The sequence below is a fragment of the Schistocerca nitens genome, chromosome 9 (genome assembly GCF_023898315.1).
Source record: "Schistocerca nitens isolate TAMUIC-IGC-003100 chromosome 9, iqSchNite1.1, whole genome shotgun sequence".
Lineage (NCBI taxonomy): Eukaryota > Metazoa > Arthropoda > Insecta > Orthoptera > Acrididae > Schistocerca > Schistocerca nitens.
This window is the reverse complement of record NC_064622.1, coordinates 420,257,484-420,271,301: the sequence shown is the minus strand read 5'-3', so window position 1 is coordinate 420,271,301 and position 13,818 is coordinate 420,257,484. Positions and strand designations below refer to the sequence as shown.

At 40.4% G+C, this 13,818-nt stretch overlaps 1 long non-coding RNA gene across 2 annotated transcripts in view; it reads right to left on the bottom strand.

Annotated features, from left to right (window-relative positions):
- LOC126203653 (uncharacterized) overlaps nucleotides 1-11,691 on the bottom strand; it is a 29,053-nt gene extending 17,362 nt beyond the window's left edge. For both annotated transcript variants that reach the window (XR_007540338.1, XR_007540337.1), the window contains exons 1-2: nucleotides 11,643-11,691; nucleotides 4,903-5,017 (exon numbers count right to left, since the gene is read on the bottom strand). This is a non-coding gene — a long non-coding RNA (uncharacterized LOC126203653). The remainder of the gene's footprint in view (nucleotides 1-4,902; nucleotides 5,018-11,642) is intronic.
- Nucleotides 11,692-13,818: the final 2,127 nt, after the last annotated feature.

The following is a 13,818-nucleotide window of genomic DNA, read 5'->3' as shown; positions in this document are numbered from 1 at the left end:
TGGACTATTCTTATTTCCTCCCATATCACCATTCTATATTTCTAACACTGACATGCAATCACACATCTTAGTAAGCACCTGTAGTCCATTCCATTTTTTGTTTCTCATTGCTTAACTTTTCAGTTCGGGCTAAAACTACAGAGTTGCTCATTCACAAATTTGGTCCATTTTTCACCACAGTTAGCAATGTTACAGATAGAAATATTTCATTACAACCTTTTCTCTCTCAGATTGTCACTTTGTGAAAGCCATACTAATAGACACAAACCATTATTTACCGGTAATTTCCGACTGTTGTTTGTGTTAGCTACCTGTGTTCTACTGATCAACAACATTCATTGAAATTTTAACTTAAACTGTAACACAGTTGACCTCTCAGTTATTTTGTGAACATAGTTTATCAATTTGATGTTAATACATTTAAATACACTGGACTGCATCGACAGAAAGAACCAAGGCAGTAAACGTAATGTAATACAGAACAACTTGCATGTGACGGTAATCAACGGTCGAACAGGAGTGCAGGATTTCATTTTGTCATAGAACTGTTAAGCGAGTGCGTGCCTTAAGTCCAGCCACACAATCCCTACCTATGATGCAGTTCTTTTTATGCTGCACACATCACTGAATCTTGCATGACTACAATAACACTCGGAAAAGGGTCAGTGTACCAACAGAGAAAGAACAGACTATCTGGTAAAATCAACTATTTTTTCATGGCCAGTTACTTGCTAATGAAGTTGACGTTACACATGTACAACATTTATGAAAAATTGACAACAGTACTTATCTGAATTCAGGGAGTTTGGGAGACAAACTAATGTGGATACAAAACAATCCCATTGTATCGAACTTAGTTACAGATAACCTTAAAATCACTTTGATGCTGTGCCATGTAGCTCTTAGGAAAGTTTTGGACTCTGCCTTCAATAAAATCACACGATTTCCTCAGAACAAAAATCACACCAACAACCTAGACTCAACCATCTTTGACATCTTGTTACAACAATGAGCCAGTATACCAATGAAGCCCTCAACCCACTGACCGACAGTTGGTTGATTCATGATGTGACCCTTTCATATGCTTTGTTCACTTAAACTGCCTCCATCTAAGTCTGTAGATATTGCCACCAGCAAAATTAAATATTGAAACGGGAACTAAAAAGACTGCCTATGTGATTGTATCTATTTAGTCTTATTCAATATGAAATGAACAAATGGAAAACATATGATGTAACCAAGGCGGATTACAATCCAAAGTAGGTCCGACATCAGCCAGGCCCCAATACGTTTTCTTCCATTCAATGGCCTGTCTGTCTTATTTTGAACTTTTGGTTCCAATCAAACACTTATGATTACACCACAAAGGTGATTCTCCTTATTGTGCACGAAACATATTGTAACCCTTAGATATCCTTGTCTGCTATTTGAGAACAATTAATGGACTCCCTCTACATTCTGTGTCATCCCGCAACATTGGTCAGAGACAACCAGCAGCCAGACTAGGGGATTACTATGCCATGTGTAGGCTGGCATTAACACCACAACACAAAAGGCTGCATTTGGAGTATTGCTGTATGATTCTTCCAGTGTAGGGAAAAATCGGGTATCACTTCCGGTAGTGGCTGGTATTGACCAAGGGAACTCTGACGGCACAATAGTACATCACTTACATCCTGCATCTTCATGTGGTGCCTTCTATGAGAAAGTATCATGCCGCCATTTTTCAAGAGGACAACGATCGTCCACATGCAACATGCGTCCCTATCAGCTCTCTGTGTTATGTTTAGCTATTAGCTCTGTACCCAATAGCATATATCAGACATCAGCTCATACGCCATCTCCATCCCAGTGAAACTATCCAGGATATCAAGAACCAGTTACATCAGCTGTGGACTAGCTAGCTTGTGTCAGGACTGGGTCAACAGTTTTATGACACAATTCTGTACTGAACCAATACATGCCCCCAGACCAGTAATCCGGCAAGCCCTTAAAATTAACCCACAAGAGGTGCACTCCTTTGTCTAGAGTTGAGATATTTACGACAAAGTCTTAGGATGCTCTTGTTCACACTATTTCATGGTTTACTCTCGTCGCAGGCAGCTGGGGTACACTGATTCCATCCCGGAGGGGGGAGGGGGGAGTATGCGGTGGTGAAGGAAAGAATTCCGGCCGTCCCTTAAAATTAACCATTTCAGTTCTGTACAAAACACTGCCGACCCTTTGCATGATGCAGAACAAAGGCAGTCTCAAAAGAAGAAGAAGTAATGAATGAATAAAAGTGAAAAATTCATATTCATGAAAAGTCAGTTGTCAAAATGAAAAGATGTAAGGAGAGAAATGTCTTTTGAAATGTTACTGTCACTGTCAATTGATGCTGCAAGAAGCCAATCGCATTTACACATGCAAATACTTTCATTTCCAAATAAGTTCTCGTTAGTTCCCTTTTTATAAATATTCGTCACAGAGGAACTAACACCATTGATAAAATTTACTGTTTTAGATATACTTCCTCCATGGCCTGAAACAATATTTTTGTCCCTTTTTGCAGATAGGATAAATAGTCATCCTAATTGGGCTAACATGGTTGAGAGGTTAGCGAAATAAGAGATTACCAGGAGCAGTCAAGAGTACGATGAGATCCAGAACATGTCATCTGTAATCAAAATAAAATTAAGCATTAAGACACAAATGGATAACATCTTCCTCTATCAGAGGACATCGCTGTAGTGGAGTCCAAGTTGCACTGTTTGACTAAAATAGAGAAATGCCCAGAAAAGGCGGAGGAGATGAAATGAAATTTCATGAGTTGAGAGGATACATGATGCTATTTCAGTGATTAACACACTGAGTCAAAATTACTTCATTTATCAGCAAGATGCTGAAATCCCTCCTGCCTGGATGCATGATCTAAATTGGTTAGAAAGAGTTTCTCCTGAGGTATCCCAACCCACGACGATTGTAATCATACTTGATATTCTGGATACAGGAATGACGACGTCATTGATGTTCGAACTGGTCTAAATCATGCACCATCAGGGATAGATCTAGGGATCTTGCAGGCCATAAGGGTATCTCAGTTACACAGACAGTTCACAGATATACATCCATGTGTGGATAGGCATTGTGCTGTTAAAAAAATGCAACATGATACTGTCACATGAGAGATAATGCATGATGGTGCAGCATGTCCATGTCAAACCAGGGTGCTATCACAGTTCAGTTAATCTCTACCAGCCATGACCTGAAATCGTATCTGATAGCTCATCTCAATATGAGACCAGGTGCAAACAAATTGTGTCTCTCCAAACCAGTGGATGAATGGGACCTCTCCCCATGCTGCCACCACACTCGTTTACCATCGTCGTCAGGGTAATGTAGAACAACGATTTATTGCTGAACTCAGTGCAAAGCCATTCGTGAGCAGTCTGTACTTCCCAGTCATGGCATCACTCCAGATGGATACATTTGTGTTGTAGTGTAAACAGTAGCCTACACATGTGTGTGTGTGTGTGTGTGTGTGTGTGTGTGTGTGTGTGTGTGTGTGTGTGTCTGTGTTCAATTTTAAACCAATGTGACATCTTGACACTGCATTATTTGACCAGCCAACCAAATGGACGCCCATTGTGAGGCTACTTTCAGTCCAGTCAGGAGCTGGTAATGCTGTCTCTCATGTGTATGCAGCATATAAATGTCATTTACAGTGACCACTCAACATTTGAAGCTGTTCATGTTCCTTATATATCCTACCAGTTCCGGTACAACACCAAACATGAACACCACTAACGTAGTTTGGTGGCCATTCTGTCTTAGAGAATTGCTACACTAATCTTTTAGAAATACGTGGATTCAGAATGAGATTTTCACTCTGCAGTGGAGTGTGCGCTAATATGAAACTTCCAGACTTCGCGTATTGGTACGGTACACAGTTTTAATCTGTCAGGGAGTTTTAAATGCATGGATTGTGTGAACATAGATGAAGTTACATTGTTATCTGACCATGGTTTCTGGGAGTTTCACTCTTTTTTTTATAAGGCAGTGGATATACGACAACTCCACATGTATACTAGGTGAACTATACTGCAAGGTGCTTATGAAACATTGGTACTTCTAAAATTCAAGCAATAACCATTTAAATCACATTTTTACATAACTAGGAGGGTGGGCTCACTACATGGCAATACAGAGTGTGAGATGAAGTTAACCACATCGTGTTTGCCTACCAGCGATGGAAATATGGGACATGCATACTACTTCATCAGATTCTGTATGTGGGATACAGGAGACCTTCCACCATCCTGCCGCTTCTGCCTGATACCGATGTCATTGCCTTGAACCTATTATCGAGCATCCTCATTGCAGACAATATGGAAATAAGATAGCTATTCCCAAAAAGAATAAACCCACCGTGACGACTTATGCAGTCAGCAACTCTGAAATTAATGTGTGTTTGTATGTGTGTGTGTGTGTGTGTGTGTGTGTGTGTGTGTGTGTGTGTGTGTGTGTGTGTGTGTGATAGTGTAGTTGAGGGATGAAAATTTTCTGAATTTATGCTGCAAAGATAGAATTGCTTGAATGGTGTGTTGGATGGCTGTATGACTGTCGTAACCAGCGTTAAATAATAAAAAGTTACAGCAATGGATAAAATGCTTACTATCCACTCTCCAAAACACTACTAAGTTGCTCCACCACTGCTCAGCATCGAACACAAGAACTAAACTACTTGCTGTAGATACTCACGCGACATTTGTGTTTTGATCATAACAACATTTTACCCTATGTTTTCTACACTGTAAACTTACACATCTTTTGGTGTAAACAGTTGAGATTAAATTTGCTGCACAACTAACTAATCAGTTTTGTAAATTTTATTGTGTTCTTAGACCACTTTATGTTTCTTACCTTTGTAAACAAGGGTGCATTTTCATGAAAGTTAATCTTTTTCTTCACAGTGCACTCAGGCATGTCAGGTGGACAGGAACTTGCTCTGCCCCATGCGGAGCCAGCATTCTGCGCGCTAGAAGTTGAGTGTGAGAAGTAGACTGGTTAGTATACAATCAACACTGATGTGATAATGTGTTCATAAATTTGTTTATATTTTTTTAGCTCTGTCGATATGGGTACATTTTGATAAACTTTAACCTGTTTGTTCACAGTCTTCTCAAGCATGTTAGCTGGGAGTGTGCCAATTTTGGCCCCAAGGAACACCTGTTCTGCACACTCCACAAAATTGCCCTCATGGCCAGCACTACTCAGACCTGTAGGCCGGGAAGAAGCTGGTTTTAGTCCAGAGCAGCAAGCATTCCGCTCACCACACAAAACGCCATTCAGACTAGAGCACAATAAGTAGGATGGTGAGTATATGATCCAGTCTGCTTGACATTTTGTACACACATTTGTTTATATTTTGTACCTCTATCGATATGGGTACATCTTGATAACATGTAACCTTTTTGTTCACAGTCTACACAGTCCTGCTGGACAGAAGAGTGACTATACTGGCCCAGAGCAGCAAGTGTTGTGCTGTCTAAACAAAACACTCTTCAGGACCAAGCACTGTTGGCCAGAAAGGATCTGATTATATCCTGGAGCAGCAAGAATTCTGCTTGCCATGCAAAACGGCGTTCGAACTCGACCTAAGGAACTAAAATGGTGAGTATCCAATCCAGTGTCCTGTGATAATGTCTTCTTACACTGGTTTATATTTTTCACATTGATCAACTGGGGTGTATTTTAATGAAATATAGTTCTTTTGTTCACAGTTACTCAGCCCTGTTTGCTGGCAGTGTGCTGATTTTGTCCCAAAGCAGCAACTGTTCTGAACACTTGACAAAACGACCTTCAGAGCCAACCACTACTCAGATCTATTGTCCTTGAAGAAGCTGATTTCAGCCCAGAGCAGGAAGCATTCTGCTCACCAGGCAAGATGGTGTTCAGACTCAACAATAGGAAGTAGGATGGTGAGTACATGATCCAGTCTGCTTGATATTTTGTTCACACACTTGTTTATATTTTTTACCTCTAACGATGTGGGTACATTTTGATAACAAGGAACCGTTTTTGTTCACAGTCTACTCAAGCCTGCTGGCTGGAGGATGACTATATTGGTCCAGGGCAGCAGGTATTCTGCTCGCCAACAAAACAGCCTTCACGGCCAAGTACTACTCAGGCCTGTTGTCTAGAAAGGAGCTGAATTTGGCGCAGAGTAACAAGCATTCTGCTCACTAGATAAAACAGTCTTCAAACTCGAGTGCAAGAAATGGGACTGTGAGTACATGTTTCAGTCTGTTGTGATACTGTGTTCTTACATTCTTCTGCAATTTTTACCATGATCTATAAACATACACTTTGATGAAATGTAACCAGTTTCTTCACTGTCTAATCAGGCCTACTTGGTGGTGAGGAGCATTTTGCTCCAGAACAGCAACTACCCATCTGGCTAGACAAATTGGCCTTCAGTGTCTAGTACTACTCAGAAATGTTGTCCGGGAAGGAGCTAATTTTACCTTGGAGAAATTAGCATTCCGCACACTATGCAGAATGGCCTTCAGCCTCGAGAACAAGGAGGATAGTGAGTATATGTTCTAATCTTCTACGATTTTGTGATCTTACACTTGGTTATTTATTTAACTTCATCGACAATAGTGCAGTTTGATGAAACTTAATGCTTTCATTCACAGTCTACTTAGACGTGTTGGATGGGGAAGAGCTTTTGTTGACTCCAGAGCACACACAGATTAGTGTCAACATCTGCCCAACTATGTTGGACTATTCTTATTTCCTCCCATATCACCATTCTATATTTCTAACACTGACATGCAATCACACATCTTAGTAAGCACCTGTAGTCCATTCCATTTTTTGTTTCTCATTGCTTAACTTTTCAGTTCGGGCTAAAACTACAGAGTTGCTCATTCACAAATTTGGTCCATTTTTCACCACAGTTAGCAATGTTACAGATAGAAATATTTCATTACAACCTTTTCTCTCTCAGATTGTCACTTTGTGAAAGCCATACTAATAGACACAAACCATTATTTACCGGTAATTTCCGACTGTTGTTTGTGTTAGCTACCTGTGTTCTACTGATCAACAACATTCATTGAAATTTTAACTTAAACTGTAACACAGTTGACCTCTCAGTTATTTTGTGAACATAGTTTATCAATTTGATGTTAATACATTTAAATACACTGGACTGCATCGACAGAAAGAACCAAGGCAGTAAACGTAATGTAATACAGAACAACTTGCATGTGACGGTAATCAACGGTCGAACAGGAGTGCAGGATTTCATTTTGTCATAGAACTGTTAAGCGAGTGCGTGCCTTAAGTCCAGCCACACAATCCCTACCTATGATGCAGTTCTTTTTATGCTGCACACATCACTGAATCTTGCATGACTACAATAACACTCGGAAAAGGGTCAGTGTACCAACAGAGAAAGAACAGACTATCTGGTAAAATCAACTATTTTTTCATGGCCAGTTACTTGCTAATGAAGTTGACGTTACACATGTACAACATTTATGAAAAATTGACAACAGTACTTATCTGAATTCAGGGAGTTTGGGAGACAAACTAATGTGGATACAAAACAATCCCATTGTATCGAACTTAGTTACAGATAACCTTAAAATCACTTTGATGCTGTGCCATGTAGCTCTTAGGAAAGTTTTGGACTCTGCCTTCAATAAAATCACACGATTTCCTCAGAACAAAAATCACACCAACAACCTAGACTCAACCATCTTCGACATCTTGTTACAACAATGAGCCAGTATACCAATGAAGCCCTCAACCCACTGACCGACAGTTGGTTGATTCATGATGTGACCCTTTCATATGCTTTGTTCACTTAAACTGCCTCCATCTAAGTCTGTAGATATTGCCACCAGCAAAATTAAATATTGAAACGGGAACTAAAAAGACTGCCTATGTGATTGTATCTATTTAGTCTTATTCAATATGAAATGAACAAATGGAAAACATATGATGTAACCAAGGCGGATTACAATCCAAAGTAGGTCCGACATCAGCCAGGCCCCAATACGTTTTCTTCCATTCAATGGCCTGTCTGTCTTATTTTGAACTTTTGGTTCCAATCAAACACTTATGATTACACCACAAAGGTGATTCTCCTTATTGTGCACGAAACATATTGTAACCCTTAGATATCCTTGTCTGCTATTTGAGAACAATTAATGGACTCCCTCTACATTCTGTGTCATCCCGCAACATTGGTCAGAGACAACCAGCAGCCAGACTAGGGGATTACTATGCCATGTGTAGGCTGGCATTAACACCACAACACAAAAGGCTGCATTTGGAGTATTGCTGTATGATTCTTCCAGTGTAGGGAAAAATCGGGTATCACTTCCGGTAGTGGCTGGTATTGACCAAGGGAACTCTGACGGCACAATAGTACATCACTTACATCCTGCATCTTCATGTGGTGCCTTCTATGAGAAAGTATCATGCCGCCATTTTTCAAGAGGACAACGATCGTCCACATGCAACATGCGTCCCTATCAGCTCTCTGTGTTATGTTTAGCTATTAGCTCTGTACCCAATAGCATATATCAGACATCAGCTCATACGCCATCTCCATCCCAGTGAAACTATCCAGGATATCAAGAACCAGTTACATCAGCTGTGGACTAGCTAGCTTGTGTCAGGACTGGGTCAACAGTTTTATGACACAATTCTGTACTGAACCAATACATGCCCCCAGACCAGTAATCCGGCAAGCCCTTAAAATTAACCCACAAGAGGTGCACTCCTTTGTCTAGAGTTGAGATATTTACGACAAAGTCTTAGGATGCTCTTGTTCACACTATTTCATGGTTTACTCTCGTCGCAGGCAGCTGGGGTACACTGATTCCATCCCGGAGGGGGGAGGGGGGAGTATGCGGTGGTGAAGGAAAGAATTCCGGCTGTCCCTTAAAATTAACCATTTCAGTTCTGTACAAAACACTGCCGACCCTTTGCATGATGCAGAACAAAGGCAGTCTCAAAAGAAGAAGAAGTAATGAATGAATAAAAGTGAAAAATTCATATTCATGAAAAGTCAGTTGTCAAAATGAAAAGATGTAAGGAGAGAAATGTCTTTTGAAATGTTACTGTCACTGTCAATTGATGCTGCAAGAAGCCAATCGCATTTACACATGCAAATACTTTCATTTCCAAATAAGTTCTCGTTAGTTCCCTTTTTATAAATATTCGTCACAGAGGAACTAACACCATTGATAAAATTTACTGTTTTAGATATACTTCCTCCATGGCCTGAAACAATATTTTTGTCCCTTTTTGCAGATAGGATAGTCATCCTAATTGGGCTAACATGGTTGAGAGGTTAGCGAAATAAGAGATTACCAGGAGCAGTCAAGAGTACGATGAGATCCAGAACATGTCATCTGTAATCAAAATAAAAGTAAGCATTAAGACACAAATGGATAACATCTTCCTCTATCAGAGGACATCGCTGTAGTGGAGTCCAAGTTGCACTGTTTGACTAAAATAGAGAAATGCCCAGAAAAGGCGGAGGAGATGAAATGAAATTTCATGAGTTGAGAGGATACATGATGCTATTTCAGTGATTAACACACTGAGTCAAAATTACTTCATTTATCAGCAAGATGCTGAAATCCCTCCTGCCTGGATGCATGATCTAAATTGGTTAGAAAGAGTTTCTCCTGAGGTATCCCAACCCACGACGATTGTAATCATACTTGATATTCTGGATACAGGAATGACGACGTCATTGATGTTCGAACTGGTCTAAATCATGCACCATCAGGGATAGATCTAGGGATCTTGCAGGCCATAAGGGTATCTCAGTTACACAGACAGTTCACAGATATACATCCATGTGTGGATAGGCATTGTGCTGTTAAAAAAATGCAACATGATACTGTCACATGAGAGATAATGCATGATGGTGCAGCATGTCCATGTCAAACCAGGGTGCTATCACAGTTCAGTTAATCTCTACCAGCCATGACCTGAAATCGTATCTGATAGCTCATCTCAATATGAGACCAGGTGCAAACAAATTGTGTCTCTCCAAACCAGTGGATGAATGGGACCTCTCCCCATGCTGCCACCACACTCGTTTACCATCGTCGTCAGGGTAATGTAGAACAACGATTTATTGCTGAACTCAGTGCAAAGCCATTCGTGAGCAGTCTGTACTTCCCAGTCATGGCATCACTCCAGATGGATACATTTGTGTTGTAGTGTAAACAGTAGCCTACACATGTGTGTGTGTGTGTGTGTGTGTGTGTGTGTGTGTGTGTGTGTGTGTTCAATTTTAAACCAATGTGACATCTTGACACTGCATTATTTGACCAGCCAACCAAATGGACGCCCATTGTGAGGCTACTTTCAGTCCAGTCAGGAGCTGGTAATGCTGTCTCTCATGTGTATGCAGCATATAAATGTCATTTACAGTGACCACTCAACATTTGAAGCTGTTCATGTTCCTTATATATCCTACCAGTTCCGGTACAACACCAAACATGAACACCACTAACGTAGTTTGGTGGCCATTCTGTCTTAGAGAATTGCTACACTAATCTTTTAGAAATACGTGGATTCAGAATGAGATTTTCACTCTGCAGTGGAGTGTGCGCTAATATGAAACTTCCAGACTTCGCGTATTGGTACGGTACACAGTTTTAATCTGTCAGGGAGTTTTAAATGCATGGATTGTGTGAACATAGATGAAGTTACATTGTTATCTGACCATGGTTTCTGGGAGTTTCACTCTTTTTTTTATAAGGCAGTGGATATACGACAACTCCACATGTATACTAGGTGAACTATACTGCAAGGTGCTTATGAAACATTGGTACTTCTAAAATTCAAGCAATAACCATTTAAATCACATTTTTACATAACTAGGAGGGTGGGCTCACTACATGGCAATACAGAGTGTGAGATGAAGTTAACCACATCGTGTTTGCCTACCAGCGATGGAAATATGGGACATGCATACTACTTCATCAGATTCTGTATGTGGGATACAGGAGACCTTCCACCATCCTGCCGCTTCTGCCTGATACCGATGTCATTGCCTTGAACCTATTATCGAGCATCCTCATTGCAGACAATATGGAAATAAGATAGCTATTCCCAAAAAGAATAAACCCACCGTGACGACTTATGCAGTCAGCAACTCTGAAATTAATGTGTGTTTGTATGTGTGTGTGTGTGTGTGTGTGTGTGTGTGTGTGTGTGTGTGTGTGTGTGTGATAGTGTAGTTGAGGGATGAAAATTTTCTGAATTTATGCTGCAAAGATAGAATTGCTTGAATGGTGTGTTGGATGGCTGTATGACTGTCGTAACCAGCGTTAAATAATAAAAAGTTACAGCAATGGATAAAATGCTTACTATCCACTCTCCAAAACACTACTAAGTTGCTCCACCACTGCTCAGCATCGAACACAAGAACTAAACTACTTGCTGTAGATACTCACGCGACATTTGTGTTTTGATCATAACAACATTTTACCCTATGTTTTCTACACTGTAAACTTACACATCTTTTGGTGTAAACAGTTGAGATTAAATTTGCTGCACAACTAACTAATCAGTTTTGTAAATTTTATTGTGTTCTTAGACCACTTTATGTTTCTTACCTTTGTAAACAAGGGTGCATTTTCATGAAAGTTAATCTTTTTCTTCACAGTGCACTCAGGCATGTCAGGTGGACAGGAACTTGCTCTGCCCCATGCGGAGCCAGCATTCTGCGCGCTAGAAGTTGAGTGTGAGAAGTAGACTGGTTAGTATACAATCAACACTGATGTGATAATGTGTTCATAAATTTGTTTATATTTTTTTAGCTCTGTCGATATGGGTACATTTTGATAAACTTTAACCTGTTTGTTCACAGTCTTCTCAAGCATGTTAGCTGGGAGTGTGCCAATTTTGGCCCCAAGGAACACCTGTTCTGCACACTCCACAAAATTGCCCTCATGGCCAGCACTACTCAGACCTGTAGGCCGGGAAGAAGCTGGTTTTAGTCCAGAGCAGCAAGCATTCCGCTCACCACACAAAACGCCATTCAGACTAGAGCACAATAAGTAGGATGGTGAGTATATGATCCAGTCTGCTTGACATTTTGTACACACATTTGTTTATATTTTGTACCTCTATCGATATGGGTACATCTTGATAACATGTAACCTTTTTGTTCACAGTCTACACAGTCCTGCTGGACAGAAGAGTGACTATACTGGCCCAGAGCAGCAAGTGTTGTGCTGTCTAAACAAAACACTCTTCAGGACCAAGCACTGTTGGCCAGAAAGGATCTGATTATATCCTGGAGCAGCAAGAATTCTGCTTGCCATGCAAAACGGCGTTCGAACTCGACCTAAGGAACTAAAATGGTGAGTATCCAATCCAGTGTCCTGTGATAATGTCTTCTTACACTGGTTTATATTTTTCACATTGATCAACTGGGGTGTATTTTAATGAAATATAGTTCTTTTGTTCACAGTTACTCAGCCCTGTTTGCTGGCAGTGTGCTGATTTTGTCCCTAAGCAGCAACTGTTCTGAACACTTGACAAAACGACCTTCAGAGCCAACCACTACTCAGATCTATTGTCCTTGAAGAAGCTGATTTCAGCCCAGAGCAGGAAGCATTCTGCTCACCAGGCAAGATGGTGTTCAGACTCAACAATAGGAAGTAGGATGGTGAGTACATGATCCAGTCTGCTTGATATTTTGTTCACACACTTGTTTATATTTTTTACCTCTAACGATGTGGGTACATTTTGATAACAAGGAACCGTTTTTGTTCACAGTCTACTCAAGCCTGCTGGCTGGAGGATGACTATATTGGTCCAGGGCAGCAGGTATTCTGCTCGCCAACAAAACAGCCTTCACGGCCAAGTACTACTCAGGCCTGTTGTCTAGAAAGGAGCTGAATTTGGCGCAGAGTAACAAGCATTCTGCTCACTAGATAAAACAGTCTTCAAACTCGAGTGCAAGAAATGGGACTGTGAGTACATGTTTCAGTCTGTTGTGATACTGTGTTCTTACATTCTTCTGCAATTTTTACCATGATCTATAAACATACACTTTGATGAAATGTAACCAGTTTCTTCACTGTCTAATCAGGCCTACTTGGTGGTGAGGAGCATTTTGCTCCAGAACAGCAACTACCCATCTGGCTAGACAAATTGGCCTTCAGTGTCTAGTACTACTCAGAAATGTTGTCCGGGAAGGAGCTAATTTTACCTTGGAGAAATTAGCATTCCGCACACTATGCAGAATGGCCTTCAGCCTCGAGAACAAGGAGGATAGTGAATATATGTTCTAATCTTCTACGATTTTGTGATCTTACACTTGGTTATTTATTTAACTTCATCGACAATAGTGCAGTTTGATGAAACTTAATGCTTTCATTCACAGTCTACTTAGACGTGTTGGATGGGGAAGAGCTTTTGTTGACTCCAGAGCACACACAGATTAGTGTCAACATCTGCCCAACTATGTTGGACTATTCTTATTTCCTCCCATATCACCATTCTATATTTCTAACACTGACATGCAATCACACATCTTAGTAAGCACCTGTAGTCCATTCCATTTTTTGTTTCTCATTGCTTAACTTTTCAGTTCGGGCTAAAACTACAGAGTTGCTCATTCACAAATTTGGTCCATTTTTCACCACAGTTAGCAATGTTACAGATAGAAATATTTCATTACAACCTTTTCTCTCTCAGATTGTCACTTTGTGAAAGCCATACTAATAGACACAAACCATTATTTACCGGTAATTTCCGACTGTTGTTTGTGTTAGCTACCTG